Consider the following 26543-nt stretch of genomic DNA (forward strand, 5'->3'; position numbering starts at 1 on the left):
AATTATGTATTATATAGTATATATTTATATCATATATAACGTATAATATTATATACTATGGTAGTATGTGTATTATATATTTTAAAATATTATACATATGTGTGTATATATATATACAGTTTATGATATTGGGTTGGCCAAAAAGTTCACTCGGGAAACCCAAAAATCTTTTTGGCCAACCCAATATAAATTAGAATTTAAAATTATTGTCACTGTCAATATGTATATTATACACATAATATAATTAATAAAATATATTAATATATTAATATAATTATGTATTATATATTATATGTAATTTATAATTTATATTTATAATATAAATTATAGTATAAAATTATTGTCACTACCAACTTTTATAAAGTTTCAAATAATGTAAATTGTGCCCCATTAGAATGTGAAAGTCAATACAAGTTTATTCTTTATTTTCTGTTCAATTTATGTGTGTGTGTGTGTGTGTGTGTGTGTGTGTGTATATATATATATATATATATATATATATATATATATATATATTCATTGGCTACTTAATACATAAAGACAGTGCTATGCATTGGTGTGAAGAGGAGTTGAAGAATTCATGGCCCTAGCTCCTTAAGACTCACTAAGAGTAGAAATAATCTATTTCACTAATACTTCTAAGATATGATAGACTGACTTTTAAAAATTATTATTTTTATTGTGAAGAGCACTTAACATGAGATCAACCCTCTTAACACATTTTTAAGTGTGCACTACACTATTGCTGACTATAGGCACAGTCTTTTAGAGAATACCTATAGAACTTATTCATCTTACATAATTGAACCTTTATACCTGTTGATTAACTACTCCTCATTTCCTTCTCTGCCCTCAGCCCCTGGTAACTGCTGTTCCACTCCATGATTCTGAGTTTGACTCTTTAAGATACTTCCTATAAGTGAGTTCTGGCAGTACTTGTCCTTCTGTGACTGGATTACTTCACTTAGCATAATGTCCTCCAGGATCATCCATGTTGTCGCATATGGCAGAATTTCCTTCTTTTTTCAATGCTGAATAACATTCCATTTTATGGATATACGACACTTTCTATCCATTCAACCATAAGTGGACATTCAAGTTGTTTCCATATCTTGGCTATCATGACTAGTATTGCAATGAACATGGGAATGCTAATAGCTATTGGAGGTCCTGATTTAAATGATTTTGCATAAATATCCAGAATTGGAAATGTTGGATCACAAGGCACTTCTATTTTTATTTTTTGAGAAACCTCCATACTGTTTACCATAGTGGGTGTTCTTATTTATATTGCAACCAGCAGTGTAAAAAGGTTTCAATTTTTCCATATCCTTGCCAACACTTGTCATTTCTTCCTTTGATACCAGCCATCTTAACAGGTGTGAGGTGATAGCTCATTGTGGTTTTGATTGGCATTTCCCTAATGATTAGTGTCCTTTAGCATCTTATTTCATGTGTACTACAATTTTAAAGTTATAAAAGTATAGTGGAGAGAGAGAGAGAAAGTATGGAGAAATGTGGGAAGGCTTCTTGAAGAAGGTGGGCTTTGTTATGAAACTTGAAGATGAATAGAATTCTAGATGAAGAGAACATATTGCACGAAAGGATATACCTCTTGGGTATATACTAATTTTTCTTTTATTTATCACATTCCAAAATTACCTTCTGATTCTCTAAGTTCTTTACATTGATAAATTACATTCCTATGACCTGTATTATAATAGTACTATCTATACTAATAACATAATATTCAAAATAGTTTTACAAGAGTAATTACTTTTTAAATATGTATAACAACCCTGCAAAAAAGATACCATTAACACCATTTACAGATAAGTAACTGAATACCCAGGCATGTTGATGGCAGAATGACAGTCTTTGAAACTAAACCCAACTTTTAAAATTTTACAACTAGTACATCTCTAACTTGAAAGATTATTTTTTCATTTAGAAAATAAGTTGTCTTATTTTGTATCTGAGTAAAAAACACAATATGAAGTATATTGTGTCCCCTTTTAATTCTTAGAAAATGAATAGCTTACTCCATTTTGAATGTTAATAAAAGCATAGATATTTGTTCACATTTCTAAAGATGACATGCATAGAAAGATATATTATAATAAAAATAGCTCTTAGTTAGTGATGAATTTATCAGAGATACCTGTATGCATCTGAAAAAAGAGAAGTAACTCTTTAAAAAGCTGTGGTTACAATGTTTTTCATTAATGACATATTATTATTTAAAATTCTCCTTGGGTGGAATTGTCTCATATTTTTAAATACACGTCTTAAAACTCCATATATTTACAACTGTTAAGAGAGATTCTAAAATATACTTCATTCTTTTCACTCTCTCATCTTACTTTTACCTTCTCCCATCTGATGCTCTCCGTGAAGGAATAGCTTATTCTCTTCTATGATACTTTTTAAAAGGTTGAATGTATATACTTTCAATTTTAAAATGTTTGAAGCAGACAACAAATGATGAGCCTGTTGTAGTGAATGATGGGTGACAGAAAAATTGACAGTTTTTTTTAAAATTCTTTTTCTCTAATGTTCCCCATAAAAGGTTTCATTTCCAATGACACTGACAATACATTTCCACCATTAAAAATTTTTGGTAATATACTTAGTGGCTCTTGAAACAGGGAAAGAGTCCTTTAAAGCTCACTCTTATTTACTTTTTTATAGAGTCTACCCAAAAGAATATCAATATACTGAAATATGACAAAAGAGCTATAGTTTTTCCCATCCAAAACATTGCTCAGCCTCAGAAATAGTTTTCAAAAATCATTGTCTCCAAAAATGCACTTGGCCCAGGATTTTCAATCAGACCACTTATCTTTTCCAATGTCAACCTCTTCTTTTAAGCCTTGAAGATCTACAATAAGGCAATGCATTACCCAACAATATTTGTCAAGTGTCCATTAATCTCTGAAGGTGATGATTCAGACCCTGAAAGGGGCAGGAAGTCTACATTTCACCTCCTTTTTTTTCACTCAATTTTTGTTCCTACAATTTAAAATGTTGTCTTCTGTGAGAAAAACTCTAGAAATAATCTATACTAATATATCTTCTCATTATTTATACATTGAAGTAGAAAGCTAAATATACTTAAAGCTATATCATAGGGTATTATGTTATGTAACTTTGTACACAAATAGGCATAATATACCATCCAAATAAAATTTAAATCCACTTCTTTCTTGAACAAAATAAGGCTTTTAAAGCTCTAGATAGATGCACAGGTGTCCATATAAATGCATAGACATATGTACACCTATATTTCAGTCAAAAGATTTTTTTCAACAGAATAAAAAATTTAGACAAATAGTATGGACAATATAATTAATTTGTGCAATACAAATATGGTCCCTGACAATTATCTCATGGTTTATTGTATAATGCAGGAGCCCTAATTTCTTGTTCCATCACCAAACTTGCTATTTGAGGACACAGTACTAACCTTTTTCAATTATAGTTTTATCATCTGTAAATGGTAATAACTATATCTTATGGATCCCGTGGCCACCTGGACAAACTGAATCTTGAGTCGCTTCTGTCGATTCTATTGTGTCAATTCAGAATTAAGATTTTGATCAGCTATGTACTCATGATCTCTTTTAATTCTATCCCATTTCCGTCTTTTCTTCATAATTTACCACTTTTCTCATGAAAATGCGAGAAAATATTATTCTTGTTACTATCATAAAAAGAACCTCCTTAATTATCCTTGAAGAAGCTTAACAAACAGAAGCTGTTCCAGACCAAAACTGATCACTAAGCTGTTTTCCAGCTTCGGTTCTAATATTCTACATTTTACCACTTTCCTCATCCAATGAAATTGACCTACATGTATTTCCTGCTGCAGAGATATTGTGAGGTTGAAACAAACATTCATGAAGGGCTTTGATCTTCTGAAAAGAAAAAAACCTTATTAGATGAAAAAATTCTTTCATGGTTGGGTGTCCGGGCTCTTTCAAATGCCATAGACAATATAAAAATTTCAGAAGATTATTATAGGGATAAGAAGACTGTCCTTTGCAGGGAACTTTTCTTACAGTCTCAGCACTAGAATTCATTAGCCATTAAGAAAGGAAGAGATTTTAAAACATCCCAATGTCCCAAAATCATCCCTGTTAAATTTCTGTGGTCAGCCCTCATATCTTGTCATGTGTATGTAGATATCTAGTTAGTGACTTTGAGAGACTTCATGAAGACAAGTCACCACAATTTTTACTCTTTCACCACTCTGTCACTCTGCCTTAAATAGCCACTGAGTTCCTACTTATTTAAAAAAAACTAAATAGAAGCCCTTAAATAGGGCATATTATTTTGGTAGAGTAAATTGTTAAGTAACCACAACATATTGAAACAATTTTGTTACTAACATTTTTGTATGGTTATTCAGATAGAGAACAAGTATCTGGAAAAAGGAGGAACCGACTTCCTAAATTTGGCCTTTTTCCTGAATGGTTTAACTAACTTAATAATTTAATTAACACCTTTATAAATATAGGAGTTGTCACACAAAGACAATAATTAATACATCTAACTAATTTTTCTTTCTGAAAATTTATTCACTCTACATTTTACCAATATTACTATTATGATCATTCTCCTAATTATTCTTATACCTCTCTGAGACTGGCTTTCTTGCCTCTAACCTCTATTCTGCTGCTAGAGTGAACAAGCCAATTATCTGCTAAAAATCCTTCAATTACTCCCAGCACCTAGAACAGTGATTTCCAAAATGGGTGTATCACTCTCTCTCCCAGAAATAAACTTGGTAAATTACTGATGTAAAAGAATAAAATATTAAAATTTCCACTTATGATTTATCACATACTTTAAAAAAAAGTTCTGTTTGTGTGAAAGTTTTATAGTATTTTTAATATATTGGTACAATAATACTTAGATATCATTCATAAAGAAATATGTTCATATTAAAAATGGGTTGTTAAAATATTTTTAATGATAAAGATATACAAACAAAATAAGATACCACTACACACCTATGCAAATGACTAAAATTAAAATAACTGACCTCACCAAGTGTTGGTAAGGATGTTGAGGAACTAAGTTTCTCATATATTGCTAGGGGGAATGTAAAATGGTACAACAAAATTTAGAAACAGTTTGGTAGTTTTTTAAGAATGTAAACACACAATCCACCATATAATCCAGCCATCTCCATCTTAGATATATACTCTAGAGAAAAGATAATTCATGTCCATACAAAACCTCTACATGAATGTTCATAGAAGCTTTAATTGGAATAGCCAAAATCTGGAGAAACCCAAATTTCCATTATCAGGTAAATGGGTAAATCATTTATATATACATTTAATGAAATACTTCTCAGCAATAAAAAGGAATGAGCTATTGATATCCACAACTAGGTGAATCTCAGAATAATTACATTGAGTAAAAGAAGCCAGACAAAAAATAGTACATACTGTATGATTCCATGTCTATAAAACTGTAGAAAATGGAAATGTAATCTATAGTGAAAAGAAATCAAATCAGTGGTTGCTTGGAGGTGGGGAGTGGGGTCAGGTGGAAAAGAGAGATAACTAAAGGACATAAGAAAATTTTATAGGTGTTGGGTATGTTCACTTTTCTTCATTGTGATTAGTATTTAAGGGACTTATACATATATCAAAAATTGTGAAATTAGACAATTTAAATGTGTACTGTTTACTGTATGTTAATTATATCTCAATAAACCTGTTTTAAATTTTTAATACAAATTTGAAAGTGCAATTAAGATGGTGGGGTAGGAGGTCCCTGAATTCACCTCCTCCTATGGGCACATCAAAACTACAACTACTTATAGAGCAACTATCTATGAGAATAATCTGAAGACTAGTAGAAACAATTTTCCAAAATTAAAGATATAAAGAAGGATCCACAGTGAGATGGGTAGGAGGGACAGAAATGTGGTCTAGTCAGGATCCCCCCCACCCCCACCCAGAGTTCTTGATCCACAAACAGGAGGAATATTATAACCACATTTCTGAGGAATGATGTTTCTGAGCCCCACATTGTGTCCCCCAACCTGGGTGTCCTGCAGCAGGAAAATGAATCCCTGGAATTCCTGGCTTTGAAAATCAGCAGAGTTTGTGTTCAGGAGAGCTAGAGGGCTATAGGAAATAGAGACCCTAAACTTAAATGTTGCATACACTCCAAGCTCTGGCAGAGAGGCAGTATTTTAAAGATGCCTGTTTCGGATCCACGTGATGACCTTGGAGATATTCCGAGAGAGGCAGGAGACAGCTTGGGTCTCTCCTTGGGGTTGGAAATTCTAGTAGCAGCCATTTATGAAATTTAATTTTGCCATGTTGACACTGGCACTGGTAAGCACCATTTTGGAATCCTTTCTGTAGCCTATTAACACCTGGGACTTTCTCTACCCACCAGTGGGCCCACAGCAGTGGTGCACTCCTGAGCATTGCAACTACCTATGCCAGAGGTATTCCCCACCCACCAGTGTACTCTCAGCAACTGCACAAGGAAGGCCCTTTCAGCTAGCAGGGCCTGGGGACAGCCCCACCTACCAGTAAACACATAGTAGTTAGCCCCAACACAATAGAGGGGCTTATGCAATCCACATAGGGGATACCCTTTGAACATCTAGCTCTGATGCTGAGAGGGGAGCATGCTGCTGGGCCCCCTAGGACATCTATATGACACCACTTTTCCAATATTGGGAGACATAACAAACCCATCTAATACATACAAATAGAGAATTAAGCAAAATGAAAAGATCACAGAGGAATATGTTCCAAATGAAAGAATAAGACAAAACCTCAGGAAAAGAACTAAACAAAACAGAGAAAAGCAACCTACCCAATAAAGAGTTCAGGATAATGATCATAAAGATACTCAGCAAGTTCAGGAGAAGAATGAATGAATGGTGAGTTTCAGCAAACTAGAAAATATAAAAAAGAACTAATCAGAGCTAAGAATACAGTAACAGAAATGAAAAATACACTAGAGGTAATCAAAAGTAAATTAGCTGATACAGAAAAAAACAGATCAGCAATGTGGAAGACAGAGTAGTTGAAATCACCCAAACTAAACAGAATAAAGAAAAAAAAACTTTAAGTCACAATAGTTAAGAGGCCTCTAGTACACTAATATCTAGTATACTAACATTATAAGCATCCCAGAAGAAGAAAAGAGAAAGGAGGAGAACTAATTTGAAGAAATAATAGCTGAAAATGTTCATAATATGGGAAAGGAAACAGATATTCAGGTGCAGAAAGTACAGAGAGTCCCAAACCAAATGAAATGATGAAACCAAAGAGGTCCACACCAAGACACACTATAAATGAAATAACAAAAAATAAAGATAAAGAGAGAGTCTTAAAAGCAGCAAGAGAATAAAAACAAGTTACTTACAAGGAACTCCTATAAGACTATCAGCTGATTTTTCAGCAGAATCTTTGTAGGCCAGAAAAGAGTGGCACAATATACTTAAAATGATGAAAAAGCAAAACCTATAATCAAGAATACTCTACCTGGCTAGGTTATCATTCTGAATTAAAGAAGAGATAAAGAGTTTTACAGAAAAGCAAAAGCTAAAAGTTTGTCACAACTAAATTGGTCTTACAAGATATGTTACAGGGACTTCTCCAAGCAGAAAAAAAAATCTATAATTATAAATCAGAAAATTATAAAAGAAAAAATCCCACTGGCAAAGGCAAACATACAGTAAAGGTAGTGAATCAACAAATTATAAAGTTAGTAGGAGGGTTAAAAGATGAAAGTAGTAGAACAATCTATATCCACAATAAGTAGTTAAGCAATATGCAAAATAAAAAGATGTAAAATATGATGTCAGAAACATAAACAGTATGTGAGAGGGTTAAAAATGTTGGGCTATTAGAATGCATTCGAACTTAAGAGGTAATCAACCTAAAATAAACATTTATATTGTTATATATGAACCTCATGGTACCATAAACCAGAAAACTACAATAGATATACAATTTAAAAAATGAAGAGAAATTAATCCAAACATAACACAAAAGAGAGTTATCAAATCACAAGGGAAGAGAGCAAGAGAAGACAGAAACATAGAAGAACTACAAAAACAACCAGAAAACAAAATGGAAATAAGTATGCATGTAATAATAATTGTTTTAAATGTAAATGGACCTAAATGCTCCAATCAAAAGACACTGAGGGACTCAATGGATTAGAAAAAAAAAAATCATATATATCGTGATTACAAGAGACTCACTTCAGGTCTAAAAACACACACAAGCAAAGTGAGAACATGGAAAAAAATTATTCCATGAAGATGTAAAGGGAAAGAAAACTGGGGTAGCAGTACTTATATCAGACAAAATAGATTTTAAAACAAAGATGGTAACAAGAGAAAAAGAAAGGCATTGCATAATAACAAAGTGATCAATCCAACATGAAGAAATAAAAGTTCTAAATATATATGCATCCAACATAGGGGTACCTAAATACATAAAACGAATGTTAACAAACATAAAGGGAGAAATTGACAGTAATACATTAATAGTAGGGGATTAACACACCACTTATAACAATGGAGAGATCATTAATAAAAAAATCAGTAAGGACACATTGGCCTTGATGGACACATGTTTTAAAAGATATATATATGTGTGTGTGTGTGTGTGTGTGTGTGTGTGTGTGTGTGTGTATATATATATATACATATATACACACACACATACATATATGTATGTATGTATATATAAAATGCTCCATTCAAAAATAGCAGAATACTCAGTCTTTTCAAGTGAACATGGAACATTCTCCAGGATAAACAACATGCTATACCACAAAACAAGTTTCAATAAATTTAAGAAGATTGATATCATATCAAACATCTTTTTTTCCACAATGGTACGAGACTAGAAATCAATTACAAGGAAATAAAACTGCAAAAAGCAAAAAAATGTGGCAGCTGAAAAATATACTACTAAACAACAAATGGGTTAGCATAGAAATCAAAGTGAAAATCAAAAAATATATAAATAAGTAGATAAACAATATTGATAAACCTTTAACCAGACTCATCAAGAGATAAAGACAGAGGGCCCAAATAAATAAAATAAGAAAAGAAAAAGGAGAACTTACAACTGATGGCACAGAAATGCAAACATTTATAAGTGATTTCTACAAACAATTATAGGCAATAAAATGGATAACCTAGAAGAAATGAATAAATAGCTAAATAAATACAAACAATTTTCCAAGACTAAATGAGGAAGAAATAGAAAATATGAAGAGACTGATTACCAGTAATAAAAATAAGTCAATAATCAAAACACTCCCAACAAACAAAAGTCCAGAATCAAATGGTTTCACAGATGAATTCTACCAAACATTTAGAGGAGAGTTAATACCCATTATTCTCAAACTACTCCAAAATATTGAAGAAGAAGGAATACTTCCAAACTCCTTCTACAAGGTCAGCATCACTCTGATACCAAACCAGACAAAGACACCACAAGCAAAAAAATTATAGGGAAACATTGCTGAACATACAAAGAGCCTCAAAAATATTAGAAAAACAAATTCAACAGTACATTAAAAGAATCATACAACATGATCAAGTGGGATTTAAGCCAGCAATGCAAGGATGGTTCAATATCTGCAAGTTAAGCAATGTGATACACCATATTAACAAAGTGAAGAATAAAAATCATATGATCATCTCAATAGACACACAAAAAATATTTGATAAAATTCAACATCCATTTCTGATAGAAACTCTCAACAGCATGGGTATAGAAGGAACATACCTCAAAATATTAAAGTCTATATATGATAAAATCACAGCCAGCATCATACTAAATGGTAAAAAGCAGAAATAATTTCCCCTATGATTAAGAACAAGACAAGGATGCCCATTCTCTCCACTTATATTCAACATAGTATTGGCAGTACTAGCCACAGAAAACAGACAAGAAAAAGAAATAAAAGAAATCTAAATTGGGAAGGAAGAAGTAAAGCTAGTAAAGCTCTCACTGTTTGCAGATGACATGATACTATATATATATATATATATATATATATATATATATATATATATATATACACATATAAAACCCTAAAGACTTCCACAAAAAAACAAAACAAGACTGTTAGACCTAATAGGTTAATTCCATAAAGTTGAAGGATACAAAATTACTATAAAGAAATCTGTTGTGTTTTCTGTACACTAAAAAAATACTTGGAAGGAGAAATTAAGAAAACAATCCCTTTTAAAATTTCATCAGAAAGAATACCTAAGGAAAAAAATCTAACCAAGGAGGTGAAAAACCTGTACCTGAAAACTATAAGATACTGAGGAAAGAAATTGAAGATGGCACAAACAAACGGAAAGATATACTGTACTCATGGATTGGAAGAATTAATACAGCTTAAATGGCCATACAACCCAGGCAATCTACAGATTTAATGCAATTCGTATTAAAATAACAATGGCATACTTCAGAGATCTAGAACAAAGAATGCTAAAATGTGTATGGAACCACAAAATAACCTGAATAGACAAAGCTATCTTGAGAAAAAAGAACAGAGCTGGAAGTACCACACTTTCTGACTATACTTCAAACTATAATACAAACCTACAGTAATCAAAACAGTATGGTGCTGACAAAAAACAGACACATAGGTCAATGGAACAGAACAGACAGACCAGAAAAAACCTAAGCACTTATATAAGTTAGTCTATGACAAAGGAGGTAAGAATATACAACTGGGAAATGACAGCATCTTCAATGAGTGGTGCTGTGAAAACTGGACAGCTACTTGCAGAAGAATAAATCTGTAACACTGTCTCATAACATACACAAGAATAAACATAAATTTGGTTAAAGACTTAAATTTAAAACCTGAAACCTAAAATTTCTAGATGAAAACATAGGCAATATGCTCTTTGACATAGTTCTTAGCAATATTTTGGGGGATCTGACTCCTCAGGCAAGGACAACAAAAGCATAAATAAACTCATGGGACTACATGAAAGTAAAAATCTTGTTTTTAGTGAAGGAAACCATCAACAAAGCAAAAAGACAGCCTACTGAATGGGAGAGAACTTTTGCAAATGATATATCTGATAAGGAGATAATATCTAAAATGTACAAAGAACTCATACAACTCAACATCAAAGAAATAAACAACACAATTAAAATTGGGCAGAGAACCTGAATACACATTTTTCCAAAGAAGACAAACAGGGGGCCAACACGCACATGAAAATGTTTGTGCTCAACATCACCAATCATCAGGGAAATGCAAATCAAACCACAATTACATGTTACCGCATACCTGTCAGAATGGCTATCATCAAAAAGAAAACAAATAACAAGTGTTGTTAAGGATGTAGAGAAAAAGGAACCCTCATGCACTGTTGGTAGGATTGTAAATTGGTGCAGCCACTATGGAAAACATTATGGAGATTCCTCAAAAATTAAAGATAAAACAACTAAATGATCCAGCAATTTCACTTTTGTGTATTTACCCAAAGAACACAAAAAACACTAATCAAAAAGATATATGCATCCCTATGTTCATTGCAGCATAATGTACAATAGCCAAGATATGGAATCAACCTAAGTGTTCATCCACAGATGAAAGGATAAAGAAGTTGTGGTATTTATATGCAACTGAATTTTACTCAGGTCATAAAATACATGAAATCTTGCCATTTGAGACAACATGGATGAATCTAGAAGGTATCATGCTTAGTGAAACAAGTCAGACAGAGACAGTCAATACTGTATGATATCACTTATATGTGGAATCTAAAAAAAACAAACAAATGAACAAACAAAATTAAAACAGACTCATAGATACAGAGAACAAAGGGGAAGTTGCCAGAGGGGTGGATGTGGTGGTTGGGAGATTAAGAAGTACAAACTTTCAGTTATAAAATAAATTTCATATGGATGTAATATACAAAATAAGGAATATGATCTATCATGTTGTAATAACTTTGTGTGGGGACAGATGGTTGCTAGACTTATTGCAGTGATCATTTTGCAATGTGGTTAAATGTCGAATCACTATGTTGTACACCTGAAACTAACATAATATTGTACATCAACTATATTTCAAATTTTAAAAAGTTTGGACCCCATTTACCAAAAAAAAAGCCTTAGTATGTTCTACAAGGCTGTATGTAATCCTCACCACCTTATCCCTTGACCACCACACAACAACACTCATGTTACCTTAATAATAAATAATTGCTTCTGCACATTAAGCTGTTCCCTATCTTTGTGCCATTGCTCATCATCTTCCTTCAGCCAAAAACACAGTTCTCTGATTATCTGGCTGTGTAAATTTTTTGTATCCTTAAAAACTCAATTCAATGATCAGCTTCACTGGAAAGTTTCCCAGGGCTATCTAGGGTCACAGTATGTGCTACTCCTCTGTGTTTCCCTAACACCCAGGACATACTCCTATCTTTGCACCAGTAATTATCTGCACATGTATCTCTTCTCTTCAGTGAGGACACAAGACTCATTTATTCACCTGGGTATCCCTGGGTAATATTTTAATGTAACTGTTCAACATAAATTTGTTAAAGTAATATTAAAAAATTACAGTAGACAATGTGCTGGCTCTCGTCCTGCAAATCATGTTGAGGTTTGTGAGAATATGCTGGGTCAATTGTTTTCTGAGGTTAGATTGAAGACATCATTTAGACATATCAAATATTCATACTGTTATTTTATTGTATTTGCAATTAACATATCCATTTCCAGAGTCACTGGGAAAATATGCTCTGTTTCTCTGTGTGGTGGTTGATTTATTGCACCCTGCACTGTTTCCTGGTTACCTCTGCTAATGCTTGATATTTCTACCTGTTATACAAGAATTCTTATGTAAGTTTCCAGGCATAAGCAGGAGGATCTAGGGTGGATTTAATCTAAATCTATTTAAATAGTAGTTTTAAACCACGGTTTAGATCACTTGTGACAAAATCTAGGCTCAATCATCCTTCCTCCACCTTGTGCCCACCTCACCTACTTTTTGATCAACTTTAATGCATGTGCTTCCAGATCCAGAGACACTAGGAGTTATATTTAGAAGACTGTAAATCATTTTTACACATCTAAAAAGGCAATGTTTAAACTTCATTTTAAGGTAATTAGCAAACCAAATTGTATCTGGTTTTTTTGGTTATCAGATCAAACACTCTAATGTTAACAGTCTTGTCTCATTCCAAATGTTTGCTATTTAACATAAACTAGATTATTCTGTTCTTGGTTATTCCCCATTTTATTAAGTGTTTGAGCAATTTCTGTGTTCTTTTATAATTATAGCAAATTTTGTCCAGGAGTAATTCTACCCCCAATCAATATTATTTCCATATGTTATCCAAATTTGACTTGACTAAGGTAATCAGTCTGTCAGGACTGAGTTTTTCCAGTGTTTCATTTCTATATGCCTCAAAAGTAGTTCATACCATTTTTTTTCTCTCAATAGACAAGAGAGGTCTTGCCTCCTTCTATACTTAACAACTTCATTTATACTCTCAGTTTCAACTATTCCTATCTCTCTACCTTATTCACAGCACCTGAATTGTTCACCTACATCCCACACCACCCAAGAGTTCCCACATGCATTCGAAGAGTCCAAATAGGCTTGATTCAGGTACCTTTCTTCCCTTCTTAATGAAACAAGAACATGCCATTTAAAATGAGAAATTTTATTTACTTTTTTACATAAATACAGATTGGGTGAGTTATTACTTCCAAGTGAGCATGAGCCAAATGCTGACTTGCATGTCCCAAATGTAAGCTTTTTGCTGCCTGTTTATCAGTGAATTAGAAATGAAATACATCTTCCTATTTTATCCTCATTTTCCAATTTGTCTGTTTAGCATATATTGTATCAAAGGGATCGTATGGGCAAAAAAAATCTTAAACCTATAGAAAGATAGTCTATTATGAGAAAGATCAATAACATATATTCATTGATATCCCTGTATGAATGAAACAGCCTTAGCCTTAAGATATGTAATAGATTCCTCAGTTGGACTGAATTTTTCAACTTCTCCTTATTCACAGCTTTGCCATATAACCTTTCGGTGCCTTCCACCTCCATGGTCAAATGTTCTTCACCACTACTTGACTTTGGGTTTGATTGTGTGACTTACTTTGGCCAATGGAATGTTAGCAAATATGATATAAGCAGAGACTTGAAAAGTGCTTACTCTTTTGAGCATACATCCTTCATCTTGGTCATCTCCATGAGAAACATAGGAACCCTCCTACACTGTTGGTGGGAATGTAAATTGGTACATTCTCACTATGGAGAACCGTATGGAGATTCCTTAAAAAAACTAAAAATAGACCTACCATATGATCCAACAATCTCACTCCTGGGCATATGCCTAGGTAAAACCATGATTTGAAAGGATACATGCACCCCAATGTTCATTGCAGTGCTGTATACAATAGAAAACACATGGAAGCAACCTAAATGTCCATCGACAGATGAATGGGTAAAGAAAATGTTATACATATATACAATGGAATATTGCTCAGCCATTAAAAAGGATGATATAATGCCATTTGTAGCAACATGGATAAACTTAGAGATTATCATACTAAGTGAAGTAAGTCAGGCAGAGAAAGACAATTATCATATGATATCACTTATATGCAGAATCTATTAAAAAATGATACAAATGAACTTATTTACAAAACAGAAACAGACTCACAGACTTAGAGAACAAACTTATGGTTATCAAAGGAGAAAGGTGGGGGTGTGATAAATTGGGAGTTTGGTATTTACATGTACACACTGCTATATTTAAAGTAGATAGCCAACAGGGACCTACTGTATAGCACAGGGAACTCTGCTCAATATTCTATAATAACCTAAATGGGAAAAGAATTTGAAAAAGAATAGATACATTTATGTGTATAGCTGAATCATTTTGTGTACACTTGAAACTAACACAACATTGTTAATCAACTATACTCCAATATAAAATAAAAATTAAAAAAAATAAAAAAGAAACATAAACACTAGGTGGCTCATTTGTTTAGAATTCACCAAGTCCAGATGCCCAGTTTACTCAGTGTTTCTAAAGTTAATCATTTACTGGGGTATATTTTAGTGCCATAATATTCATGAGAGACTTTGGTATGCAACCAGACTGTGTCTAATTTACTCACTCTATAAGATGAGCAAACTGCCAATCATTTCCTTTAATTCTGTTCTTCTACTTCTAAACTCCCTTTATTTTTATTTTTAATGCCAAACTTTATAGCATTTACATTATATTTCATAATTAATTATGTGTTCTGTGCTTTGTCTATATGTTTATTTTAAGCAATGAGAATCAATGAAGAATTTGTTTTGTTATGACTATGCTTACAAGATTTATTATGTAGTTAAATATTATATTATTATTGCATTACCTTTCTTATACATCCATTGCTTTTTCTGGAGTTTTAAATTACCTTTTTACTTATTTGTATTTAATACTGTGTTAATTTGAAGGGTTGAATTGATGAAAAGGGTTTGTATGAATCATAGATCTTATCCAACACCATATTTTGGTAATGATAAAAGGGTTATAGATGAGTGCCAGTCATGATCAAAACATTATTTTCCCATAAGAATCCTAAACCATCATATGCAAGCTTTGAAAAATATCCCTTTCTCCTGTATTAAGATTAGTTTTTATAGTAGCAGATACAACTTGAGCAACATAGACAGAAACATTGTCTATAAAAGAACAATTTCTGTTTCAATACGCCTACCTTTTATGCCCTATCAATTATTTAGCTATGTTCCATAATTTTAAAATTCCAGATATATCTACAATAAGCACTCCAGTCAAGCAAGGTGTATCCTGCTAGAAAGCTTTTACAGGAAAGGGGTATCCAGGTATCTTGGCTCTAGTAATGTCATTTACATCTTTCCAAGTATGACAGCTCAAGCCCATTAGCAGGTTTACAAGAAAATGTTGTCTTGGTCACTCATTTTGCCTAACCCAGTTGAGAAAGAATGAGTAAGAAGACTGCTGTTAACATTTTTCTTACAACATCCTTAAGATTTTTCAATTTCCAAAAGACCGTATCATGTCTCTAGTCTAATTTCTTTCAGTTCCCACTCTGTTCTCTTATCCCCTCCAATACCTCTGTTCAGAAGACTTCCATCGACTTTTCAAGTAACTTCCCAGGAAAGGTTGTAAGAAAGATCAATATCCTGAGTTTTTTCTTGAAACATATTTGTATATTATCACATTTGATTGATATTTTAGCCTGGATCCAGAATTCTAAGTTCAAAATGAGTTTTCCCCAGAATTTTAGAGGCTATATAAAGGTGTCCTTCAGCATATAGTGCAGCTAAAGAGAAATATGATATATGTTTAAGTCTTATACCTCTATGGGACACCTGTATGTTTGCAAAAGTGCAGGACTTGGGTTTTAGATGGAAGGGAGTAAACATGAGTTCATTACTCCACTCTTTATTGCTTCATTTGTGGACTATCACAAATGACTGTCATCAACTCTTTGCTTGTTATTTTAGAAACAATTTATTTCTAGAGTCATATCAATTGACTACAATTAATTGGATATTTCACTGGCATTCCAGTGTACAGAGGGTAAAGCTTTACAGAAAAAGCTCACTTGGGGAGATTGGGGGAAAAAAACTATACCATTTTTAACCACTTGGGTGTAATAAATAATGTGCTAAATGTTTTCCACCACTGTCATATAACCCTCACAGTAATCCTGAAGTTGGCTTATACTTTCATATACATTTTAATCTCTTATTTCAGAAAAGGAAACTAAGCTTAAATTTGTTATGAGGTCATGTAGATAATAGGCAGTTGAGGCAGAAATTAAACCCAGAACTACCTTGCCTAGTGTCCACCCACTAGATTACATCCTTCCTTTAACACATGGAATTAAGTGACCAACTTAAAATTCCTTCTAGTCTACAATTTTTTGCTAAGAACAACAATCTCTTAACTCTTGCCTGGATTACTTTCAGACATTCTTTTTCAGCCTGGAGAAATCATTTTTCTAAGGATAGTTGCTCAGGATCTGCTTCTGGTGGGCAGTAGATAATTTGTTGGTTCTTCATTCTAGCCAAATGAAGATGCTCATTTATTCAAATCCACATGGTAATGTCAACTTCATAATAAAAAAAGTTCACTTCAGTTTCTTCTTATAAATATTGATCATTCTAAGATTTTGACAATACAAGGCTAATAGCACTCAACAGAAGTGCTCCCTGCAAGTGTACTGAGCTAAAAATGGCAAAATATAAGTAACTGTAACACAGTTCGCTGAGGCCCGTTTCCCTGGCAGGATTGGCTTGCATTCCACAATACAAAGTTAACTGGAGAAAAGAAGCCAGGCAGTATTGGCTACACAACATGTGGATTTCCAGGAGGAGACATATAGAAATTTAGCTGGAATGAATCAGGGAAGATTTTCTGCACCAGCACTATATTAGATGCATGTTTTGACCAAGGACTGGATTTTGTGAAGTAATAAAGCCGTTATGACCCCAAGGAAGCAACATCCACTGTAGAGCTGTGAAGGTGTAGGTACAGCTGCCTACAATGAAATTCTAGCAGACCTGGTATGTTGAACCCAGGAGCAAACACACTCCAAGCTTTGAGGGGAAGGATTAGATTGTGCATGGGGCCATTCATGTGAGCAAGTTTTTCACATCATGGTAACTCAGTAATTGTCATTATCTGTAACAAACTACAAAATTAAAATCTAGACCATGGTTTATGGATTTTACTATTGATTACATGTTTTAATTCAACTTTGTGCTAAAAAGTGCCTGTACTGCAGATATTTTCAGAAATGATGCAAAGGGAGGATTGTGCCATCCAGAAATGATCCATGAAATGAGTAACCTAGGAACATTCAGGTTACAAAGGCATTAATTCAGGAACTGAATGTGTAAAATATCAAACCTTGTGCCTGGTGTAGAGTAATTCCACAACACATTTTATTTCCCTTTGACTCTAACTTGACTTTAAATTTTACATTTTTATTCTTTGTTCATTTCTCTGACTCAGACTATTGAGGTGTTATGAGGCAGCAATTTTTCCCTCAAAAGTTTCTGCTGAATAACATTATATCTAACTGTTTCCTCAGTCTCTCCCAATGGCAGAGCAAAAAGAAATAATCTAGATTAATGACAAGATTTCTCCAGCACTAAAAATATGATCATTAGGGGCTTCCCTGGTGGCGCAGTGGTTGAGAATCTGCCTGCCAATGCAGGGGACACGGGTTCGAGCCCTGGGCTGGGAAGATCCCACATGCCGCGGAGCAAATGGGCCAGTGAGCCACAATTACTGAGCCTGAGCGTCTGGAGCCTGTGCTCCACAAGAGAGGCTGCGATAGTGAGAGGCCCGCACACCGCGATGAGGAGTGGCCCCCGGTTGCCGCAACTAGAGAAAGCCCTCGCACAGAAACGAAGACCCAACACAGCCATAAATAAATAAAATTAAAAAAAAAAATACCTAGCATATATATTTAAAAAAATATATATATATGATCATTAATTGTGAGACACTAAGTTAGTGATCATCTATGTGTCACAGTTTCTTTAATGCAGGCATATTAGTTATCTATCGTTGCATTAAAAATTACCCCAAAACTTACTGGCTTAAAACAACACACATTCCTATAGGTCAAGAATCTGAGCATGATTTAACTGGGTCCTCAGCTTTAAAATACCTCACAATGCTGTAATAAAGATTCAACTGGGGCAGGATCTGCTTCCAAATTCATTTATATGGTTGCTGCAGAATTAAATTCCTTGTGGGTTTTTGGACTCACATCCTCAGTACCTTTCTGGCTATTAGGTGGAAGCTGAACTCAATGCCTCGCCATTTGAGACTCTCCCACATAGCAGCTTGTTCATCAAAGAATCTACAAGTAAAACTGAAGTCAGTCTTTTATAACCTAATTATGGTTATGCTATTCTTTAGAAGTCAAGCCAGTGAGTCTAGCCCTCACTAAAGGAAAAGGTATCATACAAATGCATGAATAGCAGTAGTTGGTGATCACCAGGGGTCATCTTTGAGGCTGACTGCTATAATGAGTAAAGCACCTGTAAGGGTCTCTGTAACATATTCAGTGTTCAATAAATGTTAGCAGTTATTACTGCTAATAATAATAATCATGTGTTTACATATTGCTTCCTTGTTGAACAAATTAAAAATTCAAATATTTTACATCATTCAAGTCTCCTCAACAATATTAGATATGTAGAATAGGTATTATCATGCCTATTTTATAATTTGGAAAATGTTAATTATTGGAAATTAATTGTGTGTTTGGATATACGGTCTTGCGTTTGAAAAAAAAATTTTCCAATGAAAAGAGAAGGAAGGCCCCCATATTGCCCAAGGATGGGCTTGTGGACTGGTACTCAGGACACCTGATGTTTCAGTTATCTATATCTGTGCAACAAACCAGTCTAGAACAGTGGTGGAAAACAAGGACTCATTTATTTTCCTTACAGATCTGGGATTTGACTAAGCTCAGCAGGGATTTCCTACTTTGAGTCTCTCAAGCATTGGCAGTCTGATGTTACCAGGGGCTGAGGTTATTATTCCCATGCTATAGAGCCCAGGCTGGGCAGTCTAAAACAGCTGGGGCTCAAACAGCTGAGGTATCTCTCTGTCTCTCTGTCGTCTTTCCCCGTGGGCTTTCCCTATGGATTCCTCAGGACAGTTGGGCTTCTTAAGTGTTTGTTGAAAGCTCCAAGAGTGACTATTCCGAGATAAATCAGCAGATGCTGCATGGCTTTTCTAACCTGACTTCAGATGTCACATGGCATCATTTTCACTGGCATCTATACTTTGGGACAGTCACAAAAAACAAGACCAAGTTCAAGGAGAGGGAACATAGAATCCACTTCTTCAAGGGAAGAATATTAAATAATGTTAAGGTTTAAGACCAGCACATCATGCTCGAGTAGGCTATTACTATAAAAAATTTAAAATGTCAACAATTCCCATCTTTCTTCTCTTTTCTGTATATCATCTTGGTTCCTTTTCCATATTTCTCTTCTTTACACTAACGTAGTTATACCTTTTAGAGATTTTTTTTAATATCCATTTTCATTCATTTCTCAAATTGTTTCTTGGCTCTAGCATCAGAATTGTCTAGTCACAGTGAAATGAGGAGAGTTTAAAGCATGAGAGACCATTAACTGAGGGCCATCATACCTTTGAGTCTCTATGCTTCTTTCATCATTTTCAGGCTTACATTTATTTCATCTTGCTCATCCTCATTACTCCTCTTTATCTCAAAGATCTAATGCATCAGTGAACCCATGGGAGGTCTTAAGCACACAGCATGTGTCTGTAACCAAGAGCTTACAAATTCATATTCAGGAGATTTTCAGAGCAAAGAAATGAGGAAAGAAAAAAATGAAAGCCACTTTCTATGTAATTACAGACAGCATCACATTCACTGTGGGCGCATTTGACTTCTGTAACTTGCCAAAGTACCTTAAGCAAAAGCAAAAATATGTCATTAAAGCAATATTTTTAAACTCATTACCAACCCTATTAAAGAGGAGTCACAGGATTTTCTTGAGGTATTAAAACTGTACCATGGGTATTAAACATAACATGTCTGTCTCAGTACAAGGAAGCAAATCACAGAGGATGGTGAAGATTCAGGAAGTCTTGATACTTGGCAGTCTAGGAAGTCTGTCATACTTTCAAGTTTCTTCATCTCTACCTCAAAATCTGCTCTGTTATCCTCTCCTCTCCACTTCTAAATATAACACAGAAATCCTGTATTAATTGCAAATGATCCTCAAAGCAAGCATATACACATGACTCAGTCAATGCCCTTCAGCCAAAGACAACCAGGAACACACCTGTAGTTGAATAAGTTGAGTATGCTGTAATGAGAAAAAGCATATCCCACGGGGCTTCTCAGTAAGAGAGTATTAGAAAAGAATGACATGATTCGGGATTGTGTGAGTTAGTTTTGAAGAGATTTAAAGGAAGCAAGGCTTTGCTCTGGCTTGTACGCTGTTATGAATTATGGTCAATTACATGACTGCTTATCATAATAACTCTTATCTAGAAGGAAGAAAGAATAGGCTGAGGCTAAAATTATAATTGGTAAAGAAGTAGCCGTCAATCATTAGCCAGAGAAGGGATGTGTTTGGTCATTTTATGATTTGGACAATGTCCACGCTTTGTGTGTGTGTTCAGACCTGATTACAACGTAGTCTGGTTTTGATCACAGAGTAGCCTTGTCTAGCGTTATGTTCACTGAAATTGTTTATATTCTACAGGTGAGCAGCAAAACACAGCTGACAGTACCAGGCTCTAACTGTCAGGAACTTCTTTCTTCCAACTTCAGGCAAGTTGCTCGATTTCATCTTCAGTTTTCTTCATGTAAAATAGGGTTATAAGAATAATAGTTGCTTAATACGAATATTGAAGGGATAATACCTGCTTAATAGACTCCCTCTCTCGGGAGAAAAAATGTGTGCGTGAGAGAGAGAGAGAGGTAGAGAGAGCGCTTATTTAGGTAGAGCTCAAAAAATTTCAACCTTATCCCCTTATTACTTTTTTAAATAAATCCTTCCCATTCTACATCTCAGTTTCCTAATCTTTATATTGGGCTGATAAATTTTCTCTTATTTTTTTGTCCTTGAAAATATATATTCCTTTCCTTTTACATTTATTTTTTCTTTTCCATAAATATTTTTTGTTTTGAAATAAAACACATATATAGAAAAGTACACAAAACACAAAAGTGAAGGTCAACACACTGTAAATGCATAATCCCCAGACTGAAATGAAGAAAAGAAAGAAGAAGAAGGAAAGCCTCCGCTGCCACCATGGCAACTCCTATGTTCCATCCCTGCCCCAATCATCTTCTCACTAAATGTATCCACCATCCAGAATTTTATGGTAATTATTTAATTTACATAAATTGTTTTTATAGCTCTATCTCTGTTACTATACTAGATGTGGGGTATGTTTAGTGGGTTTTGAATATCATAGCTGTTCTTAAAGGAAAAGGTCAAGTGTATTAGTAAGTTTCTTTGAGTGTGGATGTCAAAGAACCAGTAGGAAAATTGAGGAAGCACATCTGTAAATGTGATTCCAAAAAGTACCAGCACAAGATGAGGAAATGGGGTTCACTATCAGAATCTCTGGTAATTTTGCCTATTCCTTCAAGTTCCTAATACTTAGGTCTTCTAGTCTGTCTCATTATCTGCTACTGGGAAAAGTTCTTATATCATCATTTTCATTTCAGTACAAATGTGTATACTACAGGGTGAATGTAAATTGCTATTCCTTCTTTTTAAAATATTTGTATTTTAAATATTTACTCTTTTTATATTTCTGCTGTTGGAATTTTCGGAATCAGTACCCGGAAATGTTTCCTTGGCAACCCTAATATCATATGACACTGATCTATTTCTATATTACTTTTGAAAAAGGACACTCTTTGACTGATGGTGGGAAAGGCCTGCTCTGGAAGTAAGTAGACTTGAATCCCAGGCCCAGGTCTAACTGTATGATTTTGATGAAGTAATTCCAATGTGCTTGTCCCATCATTTGACTAAAGTCTGATAAGTATCACCTCAATTTTAAGGGCCTGGGAGCTAGTGATATAAGGTGCTAATCCTGCCTTCAAGGAGCCCTGAGTTAGTGAGGGAGACAAGTAATCAAGCTTCCAATTTAAGCACAGTATTATCTGTGATATGAAAGAAATGGTCAAAAAATGCCACAGGAAATCAAAATGAAGCCACTGGAGGATAAGGGGATTGGAAGTTAGATAAAGGTGATCAAAAGGTACAGACTTCCAGTTATAAAACAAATAAGTACTAGGGATATAATGTACAACATGGTAAAGATAATCAACTCTGCTGTATGTTATATATGAAAGTTAAGAGAGTAAACCCTAAGAGTTCTTATCACAAGGACATTTTTTTTCTTTTCTATTTCTTTAATGTCATATCTATATGAGATGATGAATTTTCTCTAAACCTATTTTGGTAATCATTTAATGAATGACGTAAGTCAAATCATTATGTTGTACATCTTAAACTTACACAGTGCTGTATGTCAATTATTATCTCAATAAAACTGGGAAAAAATGAAGCCACTGGACCCTAACTCAGAGATGAGAGAAGACTTCTTAAGGAAGATCAACTTTAAAGGGCCTGGAAGAATTAACCTGGTGAAGAAGGGGAGAGAAGAATTCAAGGCAGTGAAAATATAAGTAATGAAATAATGCATAACAAATTGTAAGTAGTTGATAATGTGGTTTTATCTGTAAACTGGAGATGGACTAGTGGTTTTATTTGTAAATTGAAGTTACAGAGTAATGGTGGCTAAAGAGAGAAATGTTCCTGTTACATTAATCTTTGGGTCATGAAAGCAATAGTGAGCTATTGAAGGGTATGTAATAGAGGAGTTTAGTAATAAACTTGGAAAATAAATTTTGCAGAGGCAGGGTGATTAATCCAGTTTTAGACATGTTCATTTTGATTAGTCTAATTAGAGATTTAATAAATATTTCCTGTTGGAAAGAAGGGGGAAGCAAGGAAGGAAGGAAGGAAGGAAGGAGGGAGGGAGGGAAGGAAGGGAGGGGCTGTCTAGGGCTCTGGATCTTGACTTTGAACTATCTAATTAGATGATGTTAGTATATAGACATTGCTTGAAGTCATGAAAATAAGCATTATTTAGAAAGTAAGAAGAGGAGTATCAGACTTCCCTTATCAGATGTGAAGGCATTGCTGGGGATATTGTAAACCTCTGCAGCATTGTCCTTAGTCCTAATTTGAAAATAGGACTACAGTATCTGAAGTACTGAGTTTGAATACCAAAACCTGAGGTATATTATCCTACAGAATTGCTAAGTCCATTGTGTGGCTAATGTCTAAACCTCTTATAGGGGTTCCCAAGAGGTATGAGTAAGAATGCCAATTGCAGTAGTGTTTCTAATTTCAAAATATTAGAGGAAAAAAATCTTTATGTCTATCAATAGGACAAAGATAAGCAGGTGCATTTTAATATAATTATCAAAGGATAGTCAATAAAATGAATACATTAGTTACATGTATTAACATAAAAATGCCAAAAACAGTGATGGTACGCGTAATATGTCTTGTAAGATGCCAATTTATAATATGAAAACATAGAGAACTGTATAATATATTTTATATTGATATCTAAATCTTGATATCTATAATAAAAACATGATAGAAAAATAAACTCCAAAATCATGATAGAATTATTTTCTGAATGGAGAGGGAGGAAGCATGAAAGTTTCAACTGTACTGTAACATTTTAGTTCCTTTTTTTAAAATATTGATTTAATAAGTCAAAATGTTAACATTCAATACTGATAAACATTCATCATATTGTTTTGCAGGTTTCAAGCTTTATATATTATGCACAATATATTATTCTCCAACTTACTATATTCACTCACTGTTTTGTTTTTGAGATTTATCTGTGTAGGAGTTGTATTATTCCCTGTTCTCTCCAGTATGTTTAAAATATTTCATAAAAATACTTTTAAGAGAGCAAGGAGAGGGGATGAATAAAGAAATACACAATAACTAAAAAGAATGTGAACCTGGAAAAATTATCTGAGACTTGGTTCTGAGTTTGGTGTAGTTAATTTTATAATAGCCCCAGCCTCTGGTGAGTTTCTACCAGGAACAAATCAGCAGGCTGACTGTGCAGATACCATCCCACGCATACCACCCCTCCAGTCATTCCTCTCTAAAGCTAAGTGGGTCTAGGTACTCTGGAACATTTCTGATGTGGAAAATGGTTTTTTGCAATTATCCTTCAGTTGATCACCTTCACCTTGGACTTGGAAAGGCAGTAGCCCCACCAGGAGTCCCTCACTTTCTCTATAACCTATAATCTATTTTTGACTTCTAATATCACAACATACTATAAGAGAGGGATTGAAAAGCTAGGCTTTAATCATCTGTAACAGAAGGCAGGGGGAGATGTTAATAATTCTTATTGATGGGGGAAATTAAGGCCAGGGAGCCAAAGTGTTGATAATCAATGTCACAATAAGTGTCCAAAGAATGGGTGCTACACACTTATATATAGATTAGTACTAAGAATATGTCTGCAGTAGAATCAGAACTTTGCTTTCATTCATCTGCTTATTTCTGTGGTCTGGTAGACATAGTCCATACACTGCTCTATGGTATGATAAAAGATATCTTTGAGGTATCTTTGAGTTACCTATACTTCCTCCAGGTACTAGCCTGCTTGGAAGTTATTAGTAATGCTGCGAATTGTAAGCAAATATCAAGGTTAGAACCCATAGATGCTCTGAAATAGGTTGTTCCAGACAAAAGGAAAGTAATAAGTTGTTTTAGGCAAAATCAACTATGGTGAAGCGGGTAGACAAATCACGTTGTTAGTAGTTGGTATAAAAGTCTGTACACATGTACAAAGTTGAAGAGGTTTTAAAACTAACATCTGAATGGCATGTTTCAGGGACCATTTAATTTTGGGTTTTGGACACCAAATTTGTTGAATATTTACAATAGACATTGAATAGCTCCATTTAAAACTGCGATGAAAACTTAGGGCCACAGATTCATGCCCTTAGGGGAAAATAATGCTATTGATATAGAGCAGTGGAACTCAACTGGGAGTGATTTTTCCTCTGAAATGCTCCCAGGGGATATTTGGCAATTTAGCAATGGAAACATTTTTGGTTGCCACATATTTGGGGATGAAGGAGTGCTATTGCCATCTTGTGACTGGAAGTCAAGGATGATGATAAACATCCTACAATGCACAAAACATCCATGACCACACCCACACCCCCACACACACCCCAAACGGTCATCTGATCTAAAATTTCAATAGTGCCAGGACTGAGAAACCATAATGTAAAACATAATGGTGGCTAGAGCAAAGTAGGGCTTGTGCAAATCTTAACGCTTCTATCACCACAAGGTTGTTATCTTTATTGTAAAATAGCCATAAGTCAAAATAGAAACCTTATGTGAATACTTTCCCTTGGATCCCTAAGGTGGTCCTTTCCTTGGACAAAGTTGTCATATGATGCCAACATACTGAAGTATGCCATATCAATCATGGAACCATCATGAGACCCTTTTCAAGGACTTAAACTAGACTATGGTTAGAGGCATCATGGCCTTGAGTGAGGACATCCATAACCTAAGTATAGTTCAATTGCCCATCCTTTAGACCAGATCATCTCAGCCTTCATTGTCATAGAGGGTGGCTTTGATGAACCTGAGTCTTGGCTTCTTCAAAATGTCTAAGCATGTCAGTGCCTGCCTACTGCCTATTTCAGGTAATTTCTCTTAGTTGAAGTTAAGAATTAGATTCGCTGTCTGAAGACACCCTGCCCACTTTTTTCACTTTCTAGGCTATGATATCTAAGTTATGACACACTCAAACAACTCTAAGATTGTCCCACAATTCACCCGGTGTGGGGTGTAATTTGGCATCAGTCTCAGGTGTTACACATGGGTACTATTGCCCT

At 34.2% G+C, this 26543-nt stretch overlaps 1 long non-coding RNA gene across 1 annotated transcript in view; it reads left to right on the plus strand.

Annotated features, from left to right (window-relative positions):
* The first annotated feature begins 19198 nt into the window (after window positions 1-19198).
* LOC309643305 overlaps window positions 19199-26543 on the plus strand; it is a 29180-nt gene continuing 21835 nt past the window's right edge. Inside the window, exon 1 of the long non-coding RNA XR_014253673.1 lies at window positions 19199-23292. This is a non-coding gene — a long non-coding RNA (uncharacterized lncRNA). The remainder of the gene's footprint in view (window positions 23293-26543) is intronic.

The sequence above is a fragment of the Balaenoptera physalus genome (genome assembly GCF_965194825.1).
Source record: "Balaenoptera physalus genome assembly, chromosome: 15".
Classification (NCBI taxonomy): Eukaryota; Metazoa; Chordata; class Mammalia; order Artiodactyla; family Balaenopteridae; genus Balaenoptera; species Balaenoptera physalus.